Here is a 14408-nt window from a genome sequence, read left to right on the forward strand (position 1 = left end):
GCTAAAATCTAATGCACTGATACATAAATTGCAACTGTCATACTTTGATGTCATGCAGATATTGGCAGCATCTTCCAAACGTGAGAGTTTTTTCAACAAGTTATTGAAGGGGAAATATTTTTATGGATCACTGCAAATCAGATAGGAAAGATGGAAATTGATTTGTTTGATTCAAATATAGAGGGTATGGTACCAGAGTGCACATTATAGGCACTTTCATCAGATAATCAGCCTTTACATCAAAGTGCAGAAGATACTAAAAACTCACATCAAGCCCAGAATTTCTAAAGCTGGACAGAAAAGCTGTGAAAATTGTGACATTACACAAGGGATAGTGAGACAGGATCCCATTGCAACGACACTTATGTCGTGGTTTAAACCCTAGCCAGACAGCTTGTTCACTCACTCCCAGGGAGTGGTGCTGGGCTGAGAGCAATCGAGGCCCCCCACCCGGGGCTCTCCCCTTCCCCTGCTCCCGTGAGAGATGGGGAGGAGGATTGAATGAGTGCAACTCCCACGGGTTGAGACAGGAACAGTCCAGCAACCAATGTACAACACAAATCACCACCCCTGACACCAACTACAACAATGATAAGAGATAATAACAAGGGAAGAGAATACAATACCACCCGCCAAGAAACGAGTCTGACCCAGAAGCCTGTGTCCTTCCAGGGTAACTCCCAGTTACCCCCCAGCCCGGGCATGACGTGCTGTGGTATGGAATACCTCTTTGGCTAGCCCGGGTCAGGCGCCTCGTCTCTGCTTCCTCATGGCTTCCCCTTCTACCTGGCAGAGCATGAGCCTCACAAAGTCCTTGGTCAGGGTAAACATCACTTAGCAACAACCGAAAACATCGGCTTCACCAACACTGTTCCCAGGCTGGAAGTCAAAACACAGCACTGCACCAGCTACCAAGAAGGAGAAAAATGACTGCTACTGCTGAACCCAGGACATTATCCACCCCTTATTCCATACCATTTACATCATGCTCAGATCCCACATTTTCAATACACCATTGTTCTCCCACATATATACGTCCATATACACACAGACCAAGAGAAAAAGATCATTTTCTTAGTGCATGGACCAATCCCTATAACGCTGCTGTGTCCATTCGGTCCATGATGTCAGGTTCCATCTCTTGTAACAGTCTTTCAGGGCAGGAAAGGCTGTGTGCAGTATTGGATCGTTGCCTGCTGATGCTGGTTGTTCCTTTACTGCAGAACTCATCCGGTTCTATCAAAGTTCATTCTCTGTTGGGATGATGGTTGGAGGGAAGTCAGGGCTAGTCACTGGTGACCTGAAGACCTCTAGTTGATGGGCTATAAAAGTATTACACAGCAGGCAGCAGCAGCATACAATTAAGTTCACTGGCTGTTTTCCCCTAAAATCAAATCCCCTTGATGTATACATCGGACTTCCCCATTTTCCCGCATTACCCACCAAGTATATCCAGGTCCCTGAGCAAAAGCAATCCCACGAGTGGGTTTGCCTTTACCTGAAGCAGGAATAACCCAGACTGTCTTCCCCAGCAAATTCTTCATATGCACCACGGGAACTTTGTCCCCCTCTACAATATGTAAAAGTTCTGACTGGGCTGGGCCAGCCCTGTTGGTGGATCCTCTGGTGTTGACCAACCAGGTGGCCTTTGGTAAGTATGTATCCCAATGCTTGAAAGTTCCCCCACCCATTGCTCTCAGTGTAGTTTTTGAGAGCCCATTGTCCTGTTTGATTTTCCCAGAGGCTGGTGCATGGTAGGGGATGTGATATACCCACTCGATGCCATGCTCTTTGGCCCAAATATCTATAAGGTTATTCCAGAAATGAGTCCCATTGTCTGACCCAGTTCTCTCTGGGGTGCCGTGTCACCACAAAATCTGTTTCTCAAGGCCCAGGATGGTGTTCCGGGCAGTGCCTTGGGGCACTGCGTATGTTTCCAGCCATCCGGTGGTTGCTTCCACCATGGTAAGCACATGGCGCTTGCCTTGGCGGGTTGGTGGCAGTGTGATATAGTCAATCTGCCAGGCCTCCCCATTTATACTTCAACCATCGTCCTCCATACCAAAGAGGCTTTAACCGCTTGGCTTGTTTAATTGCAGCACATGTTTCACACTCATGAATAACCTGGGCAATAGTGTCCATTGTTAAGTCCACCCCTCGATCATGGGCCCATCTATATGTTGCATCTCTGCCCTGATGGCCTGAAGTGTCATGGGCCCACCGGGCCAAAAATAATTCACCTTTATGTTGCCAATCTAAGTCCATCTGAGCCACTTCAATCTTAGCCGCTTTATCCACTTGCTGGTTGTTCTGGTGTTCCTCAGTGGCCCGACTCTTAGGTACATGGGCATCTACATGACGTATCTTCACCACCAGGTTTTGCACCCTGGCAGCAATATCTTTCCACAGCGCAGCAGCCCAGATGGGTTTACCTCTGCATTGCCAGTTGCTCTGCTTCCATTGCTTCAACCACCCCCACAGGGCATTTGCCACCATCCATGAGTCAGTATAGAGGTAAAGTACTGGCCACTTTTCTCGTTCAGCAATGTCCAGGGCCAGTTGGATGGCTTTCACCTCGGCAAACTGACTCAATTCATCCTCTCCTTCAGCAGTTTCTGCAACTTGTCGTCCAGGACTCCATGCAGCTGCCTTCCATCTCCGATGCTTTCCCACAATACGGCAGGACCCATCAGTAAACAAGGCATACTGCTTTTCACTTTCTGACAGTTTATTATATGGTGGGGCCTCTTCAGCACGCATCACCTCCTCCTTTGGTGACGTTCCGAAATCTTTGCCCTCTGGCCAGTCCATGATGACCTCTAGAATGCCTGGACCACTGAGATTTCCTATTCGAGTTCGTTGTGTAATTAGTGCAGCCCATTTACTCCATGTAGCATCAGTTGCATGATGTGTAGAGGAGACCCTGCCTTTGAACATCCAGCCCAGCACGGGCAACCGGGATGCCAGGAGGAGCTGTGCTTCAGTGCCAATCACTTCTGAAGCAGCGCAAACCCCTTCATAGGCTGCCAGTATCTCTTTCTCAGTTGGGTTATAGCTGGCCTCAGATCTTTTCTATCCCTGACTCCAAAAGCCAAGGGGTCAACCTCGAGTCTCCCCTGGAGCTTTCTGCCAGAGGCTCCAGGTAGGACCGATCTCCTCAGCCGTGGTGTACAGTACATTTTTTACATCTGGCCCGGTCCAGACTGGTCCAAGGGCCACTGCATGAACTATCTTGTGTTTAGTTTGCTCAAAGGCTTTTTGTTGCTCAGGGCCCCATTTAAAATCATTCTTCTGGGTTACATGATGGAGAGGGCTTACAATCGAACTGTAATTTGGGATGTGCATTCTCCAGAACCCCACAGCACCCAAGAAAGCTTGCGTTTCTTTTTCATTAGTTGGTGGAGACATTGCTGTTATCTCATTGATCACATCTCTGGGGATCTGTCTACATCCATCTTGCCATTTTATTCCCAAAAATTGAATCTCCTGTGCAGGCCCCTTGACCTTACTCCGTTTTATGGCAAAACCGGCTCTCAGCAGGATTTGAATTATTTTCCTCCCTTTCTCAAAGGCTTCTTCCGCTGTATCGCCCCACACTTGAAAAACACTAATACAGCAAATACCAGATGGAAGTAAGATACGATATACTGAAACTCTGAGATCAAGAGGAACAGCCTTGAGAGCCAATAAATAAGCATTGTGACGAGTGACAATTAATCCAGTCAGATCTGTCATTATCTCAACCCCTTGTGCCCACGTTGGACACCAAAAGAACTGTCGTGGTTTAAACCCTAGCCAGACAGCTTGTTCACTCACTCCCAGTGAGTGGTGCCGGCCTGAGAGCAATCGAGGCCCCCCCCGCCCCTCCTCCCGGGGCCCTCCCCTTCCCCGCTCCCGTGAGGGATGGGGAGGAGGATCAAAATGGTGCAACTCCCACGGGTTGAGACAGGAACAGTCCAGCAACCAATGTACAACACAAATCACCACCGCTACCACCAACGACAACAATGATAAGAGAAAATAACAAGGGAAGAGAATACAATACCACCCGCCAAGAAACGAGTCTGACCCAGAAGCCTGTGTCCTTCCGGGGTAACTCCCAGTTACCCCCCACCCTGGGCATGACGTGCTGTGTTATGGAATACCTCCTTGGCTAGCCTGGGTCAGGTGCCCCATCTCTGCTTCCTCACAGCTTCCCCTCCTCCCTGACAGAGCATGAGCCTCACAAAGTCCTTGGTCAGGGTAAACATCACTTAGCAACAACCGAAAACATCGGTATCACCAGCACTGTTCCCAGGCTGGAAGTCAAAACACAGCACTGCACCAGCTACCAAGAAGGAGAAAAATGACTGCTACTGCTGAACCCAGGACAACTTATTAGTGGGGTCTGTAGCTGATGACATATGTCCACTCTAACAGTGTGAATTACTTCTGGAGAAAAATAAAAACATAAGAAGAGGGGGAAGGAAAGGGGAGAAAGAAAGAAAAGAGGGAAATTTCTTCTCTATGCCTAGCAAGGAGGAGTTGAGGTAGAGTCCCAGGTGACTGTCCTCCTCTGGAGAGGCAGTGGCTGGGCTGTCAAGTGCAGCAGGTGGTGAGGATGAAGATGACAAGGATAATTATGATTTTTGTAATGTTTTTTACTTAGCACTATGTACTTTCCATTATGAGCCAGTCATACTCCCTATTGTTTCCACTTATGGTGCTATTAGCACTGACTGGAGCATACTAATTGGGTGCAAAATTTTTATGTTTCCCTCTTGTTAAACTTCCTTGCACATAAATTATTGGATAATATCTACTGAATATATAAATTACTGCCCTATACTTTGTTATTCAATAAATTTAGCTTTCTCCAGTATGAACTGAGGTCTACAAAAGAAGACATAAGGAGTGAAAAACGCCCCCGAGGTGCAAAGTGGTAGTTTCTTCCCATGAGAACTGGCCCTGGCAACTATTGGGATTTCCAGGTGAAGGACCATGAGGACAATGAAAATAAAACCAGAAAAGTACTACTACTGAGACTCTTAAAAATATGCGTGGAAGGCTGCAGAGTTGAGAACAGCATAATTCACAGCACAGTAGTAAGTACTATTTTATTTCATATGTTTTTCAGATGCTTTTTTGGGAAGTATCAGCTGACTCCATAAACATTTCTATTCCAGTTTTACCTGGGCTTTAAAAAATGTCTTTATCACTTGACAGGTATCATTAGCAGCTCCTAAAGGGCCATTTCATCCCCAGGTGAATGAGCAATCTCATATTTGATATGATGCATGTAAAAAATATTGCAACCATGTTATTTCCGTAGCATTTTTTTCTAAGTTGTTTTAGCTATTTTTTTCCTAGTGTCCATGTGTCTGTTTGCTGCAACCTGTTGTTATTATTTTTCTCTAAACCTAGAAGGCCCTTAAGACAAGGTATATCTTTTTCGCTGTATGTTCGTAGAATAGAAGCACACCTGAGGAAGAAGCTGGTACCACAGTACAAATAACAAAATAAAACATTTGGCTTGTTCTCACAACGTTTATGAAAGTTAATGCAAAGCAGTCCAAGTGTACGTGGTTGAGTATGTGAGCTGCATAAGCACCTCAGACGGTCTTTTCAGCTGTTATATCCGCTCTTCATTATCATGAGTTAAGAATGAGCACTGGTGAGACTGGTGAGTCTGTTCTCACAGTGCAAGAGCAGGGTGCTCCAACAAAGCCTTTGCATTATTTCTGGGCCTTTATTTGGTCATATCAAATAATCTCAGATGAAAACTGTGATCAGTAGGCACTATCTTTTGTGAGAGGTGTAGCACTAAAACCTGATGGGAAAACTGTAATTCTAAGGAAAAAAAAAAACAGCTTTCCATTCTCCCTGAGATTCTTCTTGAAATGGATAAGACATCTGTATAACTTGCCATTACATGCCAGAGCTGAAATGTTGAATATGATTTTCACAGCAAGATGACCTTTCATGACAAGACTTTTAAAGAGTTTGACATTTGGGAAAGAATCAGGCTCAAGTGGAAAGTGGTGAAAGCGGCTACAAATGAGTATTTGTTAAAAGGTTTTACCTTAATGGACTGTAATGAATGTAAAGATATGCAAACCTATTAGAAGACGGAATCCAGATGAGACAAATTAGAATAAATTAAAATATTGCTCAACAGTATAATTAACCTTTTCAAATTACAGAAGCTAGTTTGATAAAATCTGGCTCTAGCCCTGGAAAACATCAAGGCCCAAATTTTACACTTAATTAGAATTTTGCAAATTTCATAAATTTGGAGGAATTCTTCTGACTTAGCAGCATCAAATGGAAACTGGTGTAGGAGTCTCATTCACCCTGTCTCTTCACTGAATTCCTTCTAGTGCAATTTCTATAACCTCGGAAACAGCCCACACCTTCCTGTTTACAATTTTTTTTTTTTCACAAAACCCAGTCATTTAAAAGCCTAATCATTTTCTGAGCTGGTTGTTGCTACCGGTAACAAAATTGCATGTTTGCTGTGCATAAAAGCAGAAAACCCAAACCTAGCCTTCTTTCATAACTAGTTCTGCAGACAAAAAGAACAGTCTTGTACCCTGTAATCAGGGATGAATATTATATATAGACTGAGTACTTCCACAAAGTAAGGAAGATGAGATGAATGGGATACTCTAGGGAATTTTATCACAGAAGATCCTATAGCATTTTATTTATTAAGGTTGGATTTATGAAAACTTCTTAAGAGGGTTCATCTAATGAGTGTGGTGGCGAGAATTCACATGTATACATCAGGGATGGGGAGGAAGATGTGCTTCCAGTGTTCCAGTGTGTTAATTAGTTGCTAAACTAATGCTCATTAAGCTCACAAAATGCCATAGCTCAGGTTTTCTTTGACATCGTCCCTTGGTCTCCCTCTACATCTAGATTTGGGTGCAGTCCCTTCCATGCCCCCCAAATCTTCCTAGGCTACAGCCTTTTTACTCTCTTTCATTAATGTTCACTGATTTTTTTTCCACTTTATTCTCTGGCTCTTACAGTCTTTTCCCTGTGAGGGATATATTGCTGTGCTGTAGTCATTAGTCTTCTTCCTCTTCTTCCCATCAGGGCCTTGCAAACCTGAAGACCTGTTCTCTGTGTCTGAGCCAAAGCTCCAAGCAGTAGTGTTCCAGGCAGCATAGGTAGGGTAAATTACACCCAATGTTTGCAGCCAGGAGATGGTGTGTCCTCCTTACAGGAGGTGCCTGCAGGATTTGCCTATTAATCAAATTCTAGACAGGCTTTATTGATCCAGTGTCCAGTTCTGGGCCCCTCAGTTCAAGAAGGACAGGCGCCTGCTGGAGAGAGTCCAGCGCAGGGCAACTAAAATGATTAAGGGAGTGGAGCATCTCCCTTATGAGGAAAGACTGAGGGAGCTGGGTCTATAGTTTGGAGAAGAGGAGACTGAGGGGTGACCTTATTAGTGTATATAAATATATAAAGGGGGAGTGTCACAAGGATGGAGCCAGGCTCTACTCAGTGGCAAACAATAATAGGACAAGGGGTAATGGGTACAAACTGGAACACAAGAGGTTCCACTTAAACTTGAGAAGAAACTTCTTCTCAGTGAGGGTGACAGAGCACTGGAACAGGCTGCCCAGAGAGGTTGTGGAGTCTCCTTCCCTGGAGACATTCAAAACCCGCCTGGACACATTCCTGTGTAACATTATCTAGGTGTTCCTGCTCCGGCAGGGGGATTGGACTAGATGATCTTTTGAGGTCCCTTCCAATCTCTAGCATACTGTGATACTGTGATCCCTGGCAACTTCAACATTTTGTGAATTTAGACAGTTTCTGATGAAAACAGGAAGACAACTGACAGCAGAAGACCCCTCCTATAATGACATTAAAAGTTTCTGCTCCAAAGCTAGAAGTTATCTGCTAAGGACTGGAAAGATTTCTTCAGTCATGGTATCACAGACGCTTGGGTGGGGTTGGAAGGAGTCTCTTATGATCATCTAGTTTAAAGCCCATGTTCCAGCAGGATTAGCTAGAGCGGTTTGACCGCGACCATGTCCAACTAGATTTTGCATGCTCAACCAGGATCAGCTAGAGAAGTTTGCCCAGTTGGGTTTTGAATATCTTAATGAATGGTAACTCCACAACATCTCTCACAGTAAATAAATACTTTCATGTATTCAGGTGGAACTTATGTTTCAGCTTTGTTCCTGTTGGTTTCTTGTCCTGTCAGTGGACACCAGTGAGAATGACTCGTTCATTCCCTCCCATCATATATGTATACATACGAATAAGATCTTTCTGAGCCTTTTCTTTTCCCAGCTGAATAGTTCCAGCTTTCTCAACCTATTCTTACATATGAGATATTCCCTTAATCATTTTAGTGGCCTTTCTTTGGGCTTGTGTCAGTAGTCCATGTCTCTTGTACTGGGGAGCCCAGGGCTAGACATGGCACTCCAGATGTGTCTCATCAATGCTGAACAGAGAAGGATCACCTCCCTCTATCTGCTGGCAACAGCACCCAACAACTTCTAATGCAGACCAGGATACTGTTGGTTGTCTTTGTTGCAGGAACACAGCTTGCTGTCCACCAGACTCCAGGTCCTCTGCAGGGCTGCTTCCCAGCTGCTTCTGGTGCCTGGGGTTACTCCTTCCTAGATGCAGGACATTGCATTTATTTTTCACTGAACTTAAGTTTCCTGATATCCCATTGCTCCAGGCTGTCCAGGGTCCCTCTGAATGCAGCATACTCAACTGGTATATCAGACACTCCTCCCAGGTGGAGGTTTTGTGTGGTTTGGGGGGTGGGGGTTTGTGTTTTATTTTGTTCTGTTTTGGTTTTGTCATTCTTTAGGAGCCAAACGGGAAGTTTCTCCATCAGAAATAACCAGACTATATTAGGTGAAACCTAAAAGAAGAAAAAGGTCATCCAGAGGCAGAAAGCCCTTATATTTTGCAAAGTTTCAAGCAGCTGAAAATACAACAGGAAGCATCAGGGTCTCCCTTATTAGCGCTAGAAATATCAGTTCCATTTGTCTTCTTCTTATCATTGCCACCAGCAAAGGCAGCCAAGCCAGAACGCAGCACACCACCACATGAACTTCCATCAGTTGCTTATATCTGAGAGTGAATAAAAAGGTAATGATCGTTAAAATGTGCAGCATCTTGGAACAGATAGTCTTTTTGTCCAGACATTTTTCTTCTCTTTGATGGCTTTCCCTCTTCTCTTACTATCTATTTTTTGCCACAGAAAGCAACAAGATACCTAAAAAATTAATGTAATATTATGACATGCCATGTACAGAGCCCCAAAATATTAACAGGACACATTTATTCACACTCATCAGCTCTGCCTTGCTAATTTCAAGTCTTCAGTCAATGAGGTAATTTATCCCTCCCTGTGGAAGCTGCTTTAACAAGAAACTTTAATAATCATAGAATCATTTAGGTTGGAAAAGACCTTTAAGATCACTGATTCCAATCGTTAGCCTAATACTGCCAAGTCCACCACTAAACCATGTCACTAAGCGCCACATCTACATGTCTTTTAAATACCTCCAGGGATATCACCTCCCTGGGCACTCTGTTCCAGTGCTTGACAACCCTTTTGTTGAAGAGCTTTTTCCTAATATACAATCTATACTTCTCCTGACGCAACTTGAGGCTGTTTCCTCTTGTCCTATACCTCTGGGCAATAAGGGAATTTTTAACTCAAGGCAAAAGTACTTCATCCAGCAGCTGAATTTTGAACACACCAGAAGGTTTAAAAAGATGGGCCAGAAAATTAAAGGAGTGCTGAAAGGGCTTTGCGACGTGGCTTAAAATGGAGTGATAACACTACAGCTTATCAGACTGCTTTGCTCCACACTACTGTCTCGTGTTGGAAAAGAAGCCCAGGAGACTTGTGTTTGAACCACAGTCAAAGACAGGGTAGAACATTTTCATCAATGTGCTTGAAGTCTAATATGCTTTAAAGAAAAAACTCATATTATGGTGTCGGATATGAAATCCTTGCAAACAAACAAACAAAAACCAGATTGAAATTTAAATCACTCTTCACCAGCTCCTGAATAGACTCTTAAAATCTGCTGGTGAATATCAAAGGGAGAACTTGATTTATTACTCTCCCTAAGTATGGTCACTGAGGTTGCTGTTTTGCAAAAGGCACAGCTGAAGCATAGCAAACTGCAAGGAAATCGTGACTCTTACATGGCTCTGATTATTTGTGTTTGTGTGCGCACGCATGCTGCTTCTGCTTTCCATCAGCTGGTCTAAGAGTGTTCTGTGTGCCCCTTCAGCTGCCTTATGAAACACAGCAAAACCCTGTTTCAGCTGAAAGGAGGATTAGTGTGTCTTTCCGAGTATGTCTTTCCACTGGCAAGTCTGCCAGGAGCAGCAGCAGAGAGGTAGGGATGCAAAGTCAGGAATGCCAGGTCTAGTTTTTCCCAAAAGGCCATCAGGGAAATATGACACAAACAAAAAGCAACAAAAAAACTTGTGCTATGTCTATGTCTGTCTATTACCTTCTCCCAGGAGAGACAGAACTTTTCACAAGACAGGGGCTTGAGAAGAGGCTGAAATAACTTGACTTACTCCACAGTAAATAGTGAGGGATCACAACTGTGGGTCTTTCATTTGCAGCACACAGCTATGAAATGGTTGAGTCCCAGATTCCTTGCTTGGCTAAGCTGCCTTAAAAGTTTTTTCTTTGTATAGGTAAATAGTCTCTTTGACCAGTGACATAAATAAAGTACAGATGTTAGGGGTTGGACACTATATTCACAAAACCAAGACTGCAAGGCTGGAATCCTACTATTGAAAAGATGAGATAATTTCCATGGTAACAGTGAATAAATTGTTCTGTGAAAAAGAAAGAGAGAAAAGAGTATGACTCAAACCAGAACTGCTCAATCTATCTTCCAAGTAAAAAAAAAAAACAAACAGCAAAACATTTTAAGAGGGAGAATGTAGAAATATAACATATGTAAAGTGTCCTAATATTCTCCTTCCATAAACCATACTAATTTCCTGTGGCTGCCATAGCCATTTCTTTTTCTTTTTTGTTTGGGAACAATAGGAAATTTGGACTTCCTGGGCTCATGTTTGTGTGGAAATTATGTTCCCCTAACTTTTCTTGTCTGTAATCAGTACATCATTAGTGCATTTGACAGGACACTATTCCGTACAACTACCTCAGGACAGCAGTATCACTAGACAGGTGATAAACATGCCATTTACTTATCTATCTGTGACTGAAGGCATATTCACTTCAACTTGGGCTGGTATTTTTATACCCTTTGATTGCAGTGATATTTGAAACTTGCATTCCAGTCACTGTATTTCCCTTCTCTAAGTGGGTCTCATTTTTGTTACAATAGCTGTGCACATGGGTATTTATGTTAGTCTTTCTTTGTGGTCATAAATGTGACCTTTTAAGTTAGCTAGGTGTCACAGAATCACAGAATCAGATAGGTTGGAAAAGACCTTTAATATCACCATGTCCAACCATTACCTCAGGACTGCCAAGACCACTGCTAAACCAAACCACTGAAGGCCTCGCCTACACGGTTTTTGAGCACTTTCAGGGACAGTGATTCCACCACTTCCCTGGGAAGCCTGATCCAATACTAGATTACCCACTACGTGAAGAAATTTTTCCTAATATCCAACCTACCCCCTGCCCCAGCACAGCTTGAGGCTGTTACCTCTTGTCCCATCACCTGTTACTTGGGAGCAGAGACTGGCCCCCAACTCACTACAACCTCCTTTCAGGTATCTGTGGAGAGTGATAAGATCCCCCCTGAGCCTTCTCTTCTCCAGACTGAACAACCCCAGTACCCTCAACCGTTCCTCGTAAGACTTGTGCTCCAGGCCCTTCACCAGATTTGTTGCCTTTCCCATGGACCCACTCTTTCTTGTAGTGAGAGGATCAGAATTAAACACAGTATGTGAGGTTTGGCCTCACAATTGCCATGCTACTATTACCCAAAGGATTATGAAATGTTTTTTCTAAGTGAAACTTTTCACTTAGCAGCAGTTTTATTCATGGGACAACTCAGAATAAAAAGGACTGGAAATCTACTTAACAGCTTCCTATAATTTCTGGTAACCATCATTTGTTCCACCTTGAGAAGTTATGTTGCAAGGCCAAATACTCTGGGTTAAAAATCATTAACTTTTTAAATCTGCAAAGCAGTAATATGGAGGTTTTCATCATGCCCTGGACTGGGGAAAAAAAAAGAAGGGAAGGTGCTTGTTGTGAACCTGGGATGGAAGAAGAAAATGAAGAAATTGAAAGTTCACCTACCCCTGTGGTAGAGCTTGGAGAGCTACAGGGACCTGTTAGTAGTAAGGTACGTGTACTCTAGAACTGCCTATGTAGCAGTGTGCAGTGTGATAGTCCCTTATATCAGGACTTTCATCCGTTCAAAATAATGTTTCACTTGGCTTCCACAATGATTTGTGAAAGTAGAAGTAACAGACAATACACAGAATGACGTTTAAGAGTTCAGGGATATTGTACCCAGGTCAAAATAAGTTGAGGCATCAGTGAACTGAATGATCCTGAGAGCAGCTTGATTGCTGAACATGCATATTTACTCCAGGATTGAGTGTGGCCAAAGCTAGCATTCTCTCAAGTTGCTCTGTTTTACAAAGTAAATCTATCCAAAACATGGATTTTTTTTTTTCTTTTTCCTTTTCTCCTTTTTTTTTTTTTTTTTTTTTGAATTGCGCATGGCCTAGCAACTTTTGCAAGAGTTACAATTCAGGCAACATCTAAACGCTCTTATATAATGCACTGCAGGACCATGAACAGTTGGAAAAAAAAAAAAAAGAAGGAAGATACATCAGGACTGTAAAAGTGGAAAGTAATGTCAGATCAGGAGCTAAGGAAAATTAAGTTATCCTGTATAATGATAGGTACCAGCTGGAGACTTCTTGACTCTCTGGCTACATCAATCATCTTTCCTCTTCCTCTTCTATTATACAATACTTGAGAAGGTGGCCTTTTCATTTGTATTTTTTTTTTTTAGGGAATATCCTAATTTGGGGCCCTAAGTGAGGTATACTTCATATTTCATTTGCTTTAAAAATACAGCCCTCACAAACCAAATACAAACCAAACAACTTGTGACACTGGCACTGAACCACTACTGTGGCCAACTCAGCTGACACCCTACAGTGGTCACTTCAGCTGCCACTGAAGTAATTTTCAGCTAGAACTGTTCAGCACTGCCCCAACCAAATGGGGTGGGAGAGAAGTGTTTATGTGGTCTTTTTAAAGATGAACTTTCACTTGGACCAATACAACACAGAGATTTTTGTGACCTGTTCTTGCTGTTTTATTGTCTCTCAAACATAAGGGCTTTGGAAGAACAGGAACTGTCATGTGTTTTCAGTATGAATTAAAGGTTAAAAAGAAAAGTAAAAATAAGAAAATAAGTTTAAACTTTCTAAATACCTTTTAGATGCTGATTATGTTCGAATATGGAGGGGATAGAGAGAGAGATGCAAGACAGTTGCATGTATTTCTTCTTCAAGTTCACAGTTTTACCCTAAAGCCTGTGTTCTCACATATATCTAAATAACACCTTCATCGTTTCCTTTCCTCAGACATGTCTGGCCTGGCCTGGGTTTCCAAATGAGTTCATGTAACAACAGCAGTGCCACAGTACCACATGGTGCCTCACAGCCTGCCAGCCTGGATGGATGAATCTCTTTGTCTATGGTGTGAGCAATTCATCTGGGTTTAGTATCAGTTAATGCATGCATGTGTTTGGCTTAGGTGAAAGCCATCATTTCTGAATTGTTTGCACTAATTCTCCAGTCTGCATACTTTTCCTTGTTGTGCTCTGTCTGAGCTCATCTTAGCACTGTAATGATCATGTTATCGTATCATGTAATTTGATGCTGCTTTGTTGAAGTTTTGTGTATTCAGTAGGATAATGTAACTTACTTACATGACTGGCATTCAGTTTGCTTTTGTGTGGATGCTGTTGCTTTGTCTTTGTGCTAAGTGTCAACCTGGCCTTAACAACCATTTATTTTTAACCAGCATTACATTATTTAACAGGGGAAGTTTAGGTTGGATATAAGAAGGAAATTCTTTCCTGTTAGGGTGGTGAGGCACTGGAATAGGTTGCCCAGGGAGGTTGTGAATGCTCCATCCCTGGCAGTGTTCAAGACCAGGTTGGACGAGGCCTTGGGTGATATGATTTAGCGTAAGGTGTCCCTGCCCACAGCAGGGGGGGCGGAACTTGATGATCTTAAGTTCTTTTCCAGCCCTAACTATTCTATGATTCTATGATTCTATTTGAAGTTCTTTCTGTGAGTCACAGCTTGCTTCGTCAGTATGGTACCTTTGCACTTGCCTTTTCTTGTCTGCACACTTTGTCATTATGATTTCCCTGGCCATAGTTATTGTAAATGATTCAATA

Source organism: Pezoporus occidentalis, unplaced genomic scaffold (assembly GCF_034315485.1).
Source record: "Pezoporus occidentalis ecotype Australia unplaced genomic scaffold, CSIRO_AGI_Poc_V1 ctg87, whole genome shotgun sequence".
In the NCBI taxonomy this organism is placed as follows: Eukaryota; Metazoa; Chordata; class Aves; order Psittaciformes; family Psittacidae; genus Pezoporus; species Pezoporus occidentalis.